The sequence below is a fragment of the Hakea prostrata genome, unplaced genomic scaffold (genome assembly GCF_041222555.1).
Source record: "Hakea prostrata isolate BN-2017 unplaced genomic scaffold, UWA_Hpros_2 contig_12, whole genome shotgun sequence".
NCBI classification, from domain to species: Eukaryota; Viridiplantae; Streptophyta; class Magnoliopsida; order Proteales; family Proteaceae; genus Hakea; species Hakea prostrata.
The window spans coordinates 725719-731493 of record NW_028291131.1 but is presented as its reverse complement, the minus strand read 5'-3'; the positions used below and the strand labels follow the sequence as shown (position 1 = coordinate 731493).

Below are 5775 nucleotides of genomic sequence, written 5' to 3'. Positions count from 1 at the left end.
ATTTTCTTTCATTTCTTCGTATTTGCCTTTTAGGTATTTGTGTGCCTAACTGTTTCTCTTTTATCTGGGAGATTACAACTAGGGTGATGCTAAAGTATTTAATTACTCAATTGAAATTGTGCTTTGATTTTCATTCAAGGCAAGTTAGAGTGCCAACTGAGTTGAATCCAAACTATCCTCTTTTGTATCCTCCTTGGAAGGGTATGATTTTTCGCCAACTAGCAACAATTGCATATGAATGAAAATAAAAATTCTAGAATCGTTGTTTTCTGCATGTAATTTATAGTTAAATCATAGAGACAAACAATTCTGTTGCTTGGTGCATTATGGTTTTCTCTATATGATCACCTCTCTTGCGTTAGAATTACAACATGTGTGTTGTTTCCATTAGCCCATCCTAAGTCTTTGTGCAATTTAGTTGTTAATAGTGTCTTGCATGGAACTGATTATGGTATTTTTTTTTTTTTATTTTTTTATTTTTTTTTATCTCAGGTAATCAATCATATGGAGGATACATCAACAAATTGGATCAATGATTTACCAGGATATTTTCGCTCAAGAGGGTGTTACTGCATTACCTCAAAAAGCTACTTGCTTAGCAGCAGAAACAGGAAGGACGAAAAGCGATGATAACTGAACCTAGAAATGCTCCTGGGTATTGCATCAAGCATAGCTATGGTTAAATGGATGAGCATATAGACTTCATTGGCTATTCTGTGGTGAAATTTAACACCCAATTTCCAACCTTTAACCATGTTTTCTTTTTCCTGTACTTCCTTCTGAATCCATTCTCTCTCAGCTGCACATCCTCTCCCTTCGCCTTCTCCCTCTCTGGTTCTGGCCAGCACCACTTCCTGTTCTTTCTTCTGTCAGCCTCTTCTGCTCTTGCGCTCGCTCCAGTCACTTTGTTGTTCAGTGTTGGGGGTGAAGCAACTTGAAAAGTGAGACCTTGACCTTTGTTGAATCTCTACCCGATGTCTTCTACGTCTGTGTGTTGATGATCTTGGCTACCGCAACAGAGCAGAGGCAGGGTTTTTGCTTGGAAAGTAGACAAGAAGAAAAATCTGGTGAGAGCAGTGATGAAGAAAGTCATGAAAATGATCAAATAAATACTGCACTAGTCATGCACTTTCAGTTTCTTGACTGCTTTATTGATGTATGCCGATCTCTGTATGAGATTCACTTTTCCATTTTTTCAGTCAATTTCTGTGTTACTATGCCATTACTATTGTAAATTTTTTTCTGATATTCGTCATTGTTGCAGAGTGATACTCCCAACATGCTTGACAAAAAACTGTATCCACTATCAACTTGCTGGGGTCATATGAAATCATTGATGAGGCCAAGGAAGAGTTTAGAGATGTTCATCCTGGTGTTTATTAGTAGAAACTCATGTCCAGATATTATTAGTATCGCCTCCTGAGATGCCATCATGTAGGTAACAAAAAAATCTGTAGAAACCCAACTCGGATAACATTAGAATATGACTTTTTCCCTCTCAAATTTTTATGGGGTTTTCTTTTCTGTTGCAGTCAGAGCACTCAATTGGGAAGTTAAGCTAGGAAGGTTCATCTGAACTATGAGTGAAGTTTGGAGACCCTGTTGTTGAAGGTGGTTGTCACGAACAATGACTGTCCTTTAGTCAGAATCAGAGCTGGAGAATCTACTGTGAGATTTTGTATGTCTAAGGTTAATGTTATTAAATTTACTTGAGATAGTCGTTAATTTCTTTGTCATTGAAAGTAGGGAGATTGAGGGGTTCCTTTTCATAGACATTTAATTCACAAAAGCATTTGGGAAGCCAAGCTACATTAGTTTCTTAATGGAAGAATGTTACAGTAACTATTAGCCAAGCAGTTAAAGTTGAGTTTGCTTCTTGGCTTCGATAGACATATGGAACAAAGATTAAAATATTGAATAACTTTTGGCATTTTTTTTTCCTTTTTGAGTTATCTCTACCATGTTTCTCTTCTACCTTGAAGACTACAAGGTATATTGATCCTAGTCGATTGCATTACCTGATAGAATTGACTCCTCATACTAAGGAAGATTGCTGCTATTTGTTCCTGGACGAAGAAGGGAGCAAAACGTAGCTCAAGTGAAACCCATGCTTAAGCTCCGTTCATCCTTGTAAGGTTGTTTGGGTTTCATGTATAGTTATTTAGTTACAATATCTTGTGCCAACTCAAACCCAGTTGCATATCCAGGTGATGATGAAATGGGTCTAGATCAAAATTTAGTTTTTGGGATCTCAGGATTGTAGGAATGTTTGTTAATTGGGGAATTATAGTCGTGGTTATTCCAGAAATTAACTGTATGGGATCTTTGGTTCACAATTCTTTTTAATTTCCTTATTTGAATTAGTTTCTTTCTTAAAGTGTAGGTCCTATTTTGGTGGTCTTTTATCTTTCCTTGTATATGATAATAATTTCCCATTGCTGTAGACAATAGAAACAATGAATTGAGTATTATGATTTGAGTAGCTTACATGGCTATGCATGTGCATTCTCTTCTGTGACTTCTTCTCTCTCTTCTTGCAATTTGCAATTGGACTCTAATTCCTTTCTAAATTTCTACTCCTAATCAAAGAATCTCATCTTCCTCCCTTTTTTTGACACTTTTAATGCAGTATGAAACCACAGGTTAGTGAAAACACTTTGTAAAAAGCTCTGAGAAATATCGTTAATCAGACTGCAGGGCCTCCCATCATGTTGGGGGTCTATTTATGACATTACACTTGAAGTCCTATTGAAGTTACTGACTTAAACTAGGACAGCAGCTAACCTACTTCTAATTGACTAAGCAAGCCTAACTTTACAGAAGGCTGAAATAAAACTTAAAATGACCTTGCTGTCATTGACTTTAATCTGGGTAGAATTACTGAAACAGTCACTGAAATTACTAATACTGGAAAAAATTGAGTACGAAAAAACAATACTGATTCAAAGTGCTGCTAGGTAGCAGAGCCTAGGGGTTCATCTGGGTTGGCAACTAGTTTAAGGGCTCTAATTAGTCACTCTATATGCATCGCTCCTTGCATAAAAGCATTTATTTCTGGGACAATATCCTCTAATTTTTATGTGTTTATTATGTATATATTGGAAAAAAAAATTGTTGAAACCAAATCTGGGCAGGAAAAGTTGCAACTTCAAATTTGTTATGCACTTCTCAAATTTGTTAATCTGGGCAATCTAGCACTTCTCAGACAGAGAGGCCTCTGGCTTGACTGGCTGGCCAGCCATGACCGCAGGCCTGGAGATCTTAGCCTGAGCTAGCTTGTGGGTTGAAAATCCCAAGCGTGGGCCTGAAGAACTTAGGCTCGCAAATTAGTGTACCAACTGAATTGAATCTAACTGTTTTTCTCATGGCATCCTCCTTGGAAGTATGGGAGTGCAGGCAACTGGTAACAATTGTATACGACACAATATTCAAATCTTTTACTTTAGAATGAGTTGAGTTACCTTATCGTCGTTGTTTACATGGAATTCATAGCCAAATTTGTTTTAGGGCCAAAAATTCTAGTACTTTGGTGTAATCTTGTTATCTCTGAATCATCACCTCACTTGCATTATAAATACAAGTTCAGTCATTGCTCGATTTAATTGTTAAATATTGTAATGCACTGAAGTGATTTGGATATTTTTATCACAGTTAGTTAATGTTACAGAGGATGTCTGCAGACCAGATTGATGATTTACCAGGAGATCTTCGCTCAGGAGGGGGTCACAGCATAGTCATGAATGCTACTTACAATTCCAGATTCATGGTATGTATACCACCATTTATGACTGCAACTTGTTTGTGCTAAGCCTTTTTTTTTCTTCATTGTTCATGGTTTTCTGTTAATGATGATTCCAGATTCATGGTGACCATTCCATGATCTTTATCTTCCTTGTGTTTATGTGCATCAATCTCAAAGGTGTCTTGATGTCTTTTTAGGTTTAGTGCTACTCTTGGTATCGACTTTGAAAAAGTTTGCCCATTGTCATTAACCAACCCTACCCTAAAACTTGTAGGAAACCAAGCTATAGCGGTTTTTTCATGTATAGTGCACCCACTCTCGTCTACAATCCACCAACCATCGTATTAGCTGTTCTCATTCATGACATTTCATATCTAGTCTCTTTCGATTCGTTAGATATTGTCATGCATGGTAGTGATAATGATCTTCCATCTCAGTTAACCAATGTTTCAGAGATTTTTTTAGGAGATTATTGACATTGATTTTGCTTGCTTTTTCTTGATGAAAGCAGTAACACAGTTTTTGTTATCTTTTCTGTTTAACAGCAATGTCAAGAAGGATGCCCCCAAGGTCAGAAAGGATATCATGAAGTTCACACGGATAGGATAGTGAAGGGGACTTATGCCAAGTCACTGGACTAGCGAAACTGATTCTCCCAAGGTTGAGCATTCAAAGCAGGATTGTTCCAACATGCCCAGTAAACGGAGGGTGGTCTACGATCGGGCAACTCCACAAGTGAAGAAGTGCCATCCTTCCGCCCAAAAATGAAGGATGTGATGGTGGATGTGAAGCATTGGTAAGCACCTCTGTAGCTGGGGGATCTGAATGGATTGGGCATGAAAGATAATTGAATATGGGGATTAGACCATTGTTGAGGTGGGAGGTCTAAGAAAGATGTTGGGGCCACTTGGTAACTCACTGAGAAGCTGAAAGATGGAAAGGTTGAGTTTCTTCTTACGGGTAAAACATTGGATTAGGCATGATTGTGGAAGTTCTTAACGGGTAAAACATTGGATTAGGCATGATTGTGGAAGCAATGCTAATCAGACATCCCCGGGCAATTTGGTGCATAGAACCCAAAGCTACAACCCAATTAACAACACCATACTGGCTGCTGTATCTAATTCCAACACTAGTGGATCTCAAGACGAAATTAGCCTTCCATCACTTTTTGAAACTTTGAATCCCCTACTCTCCTTGGAATCTTACTAATTTTGCTTTAGAAGCAACTTTTAACTAATTATGCATAGATGGACATCGGATGTATTTGTTTTGAAAGCTATTAATATCTATTTTCCCTTTCCAAAACTCACTGAGAAGTCTTTGGTATTTCTTGCTTCAGAAAAAATAGAAAAATAACCAATTTTTATTAATTTTCAAAAAAAATAAAAAATAAAAATTTATAGTTATGTTTGCTTTTGGAAGCAGTTTTGAACATATCAAAAATCGTGAGTAAAACATATGAAGTGATGTTTGTGTCAATCCTTTTACTTGTGACATTGCATCGCAAAATTAATTTCAGAGCAAATTACAAGACACCTGCTATAAAGGGAGTAAAACTGTTGACCAACCACTATTACCTCCTAAATATGGAGCACACACTCAAAATTACAAGTTATCCATAGTTACATTTTCTGTTAACTGTAGGAGTGAAATGACCAAAATGCCTTTAGTTATATTTAAAGCATTTAAATATTGATTTTCAAATAACTTAATTACCCTCTGGGTATGAAAATGACTTTATTACCCCCATTTTCGATTAAGAAAATTACATGAATATCCTCACTGTAAATTTATCAATCCCACAACACAAGTAATTTACTGAATTACCCTCCCTTGTGTGAAATTACTAAAATACCCCAAATTTACCCCCTAATAGTGCGCATGTCTGCAAGCACTATTTCTCCATCGTCTCCTTTGACTAGTCTCCCGCTGCTCTCCATTAACGCCGTGCCTCTCTTTGCTCTCCTACTTCTTAGAGTGACATCATCGATACCCCCTCTCCACTAACGCCTCTCTCGGCTCTCCATTTT

General features: G+C 37.2%; 1 long non-coding RNA gene across 2 annotated transcripts; it reads left to right on the top strand.

Annotated features, from left to right (window-relative positions):
* Nucleotides 1-496: 496 nt before the first annotated feature.
* Nucleotides 497-4922, top strand: LOC148999385 (uncharacterized). Of its 2 annotated transcripts, none has more exons than XR_016170945.1 (4): nt 497-1067; nt 1265-1434; nt 1533-3766; nt 4288-4922. It is a non-coding gene; the product is annotated as an uncharacterized LOC148999385 (long non-coding RNA). The 2 variants fall into 2 exon arrangements; XR_016170946.1 differs by having other exon boundaries at nt 1265-1438.
* The last annotated feature ends 853 nt before the right edge of the window (nt 4923-5775 follow it).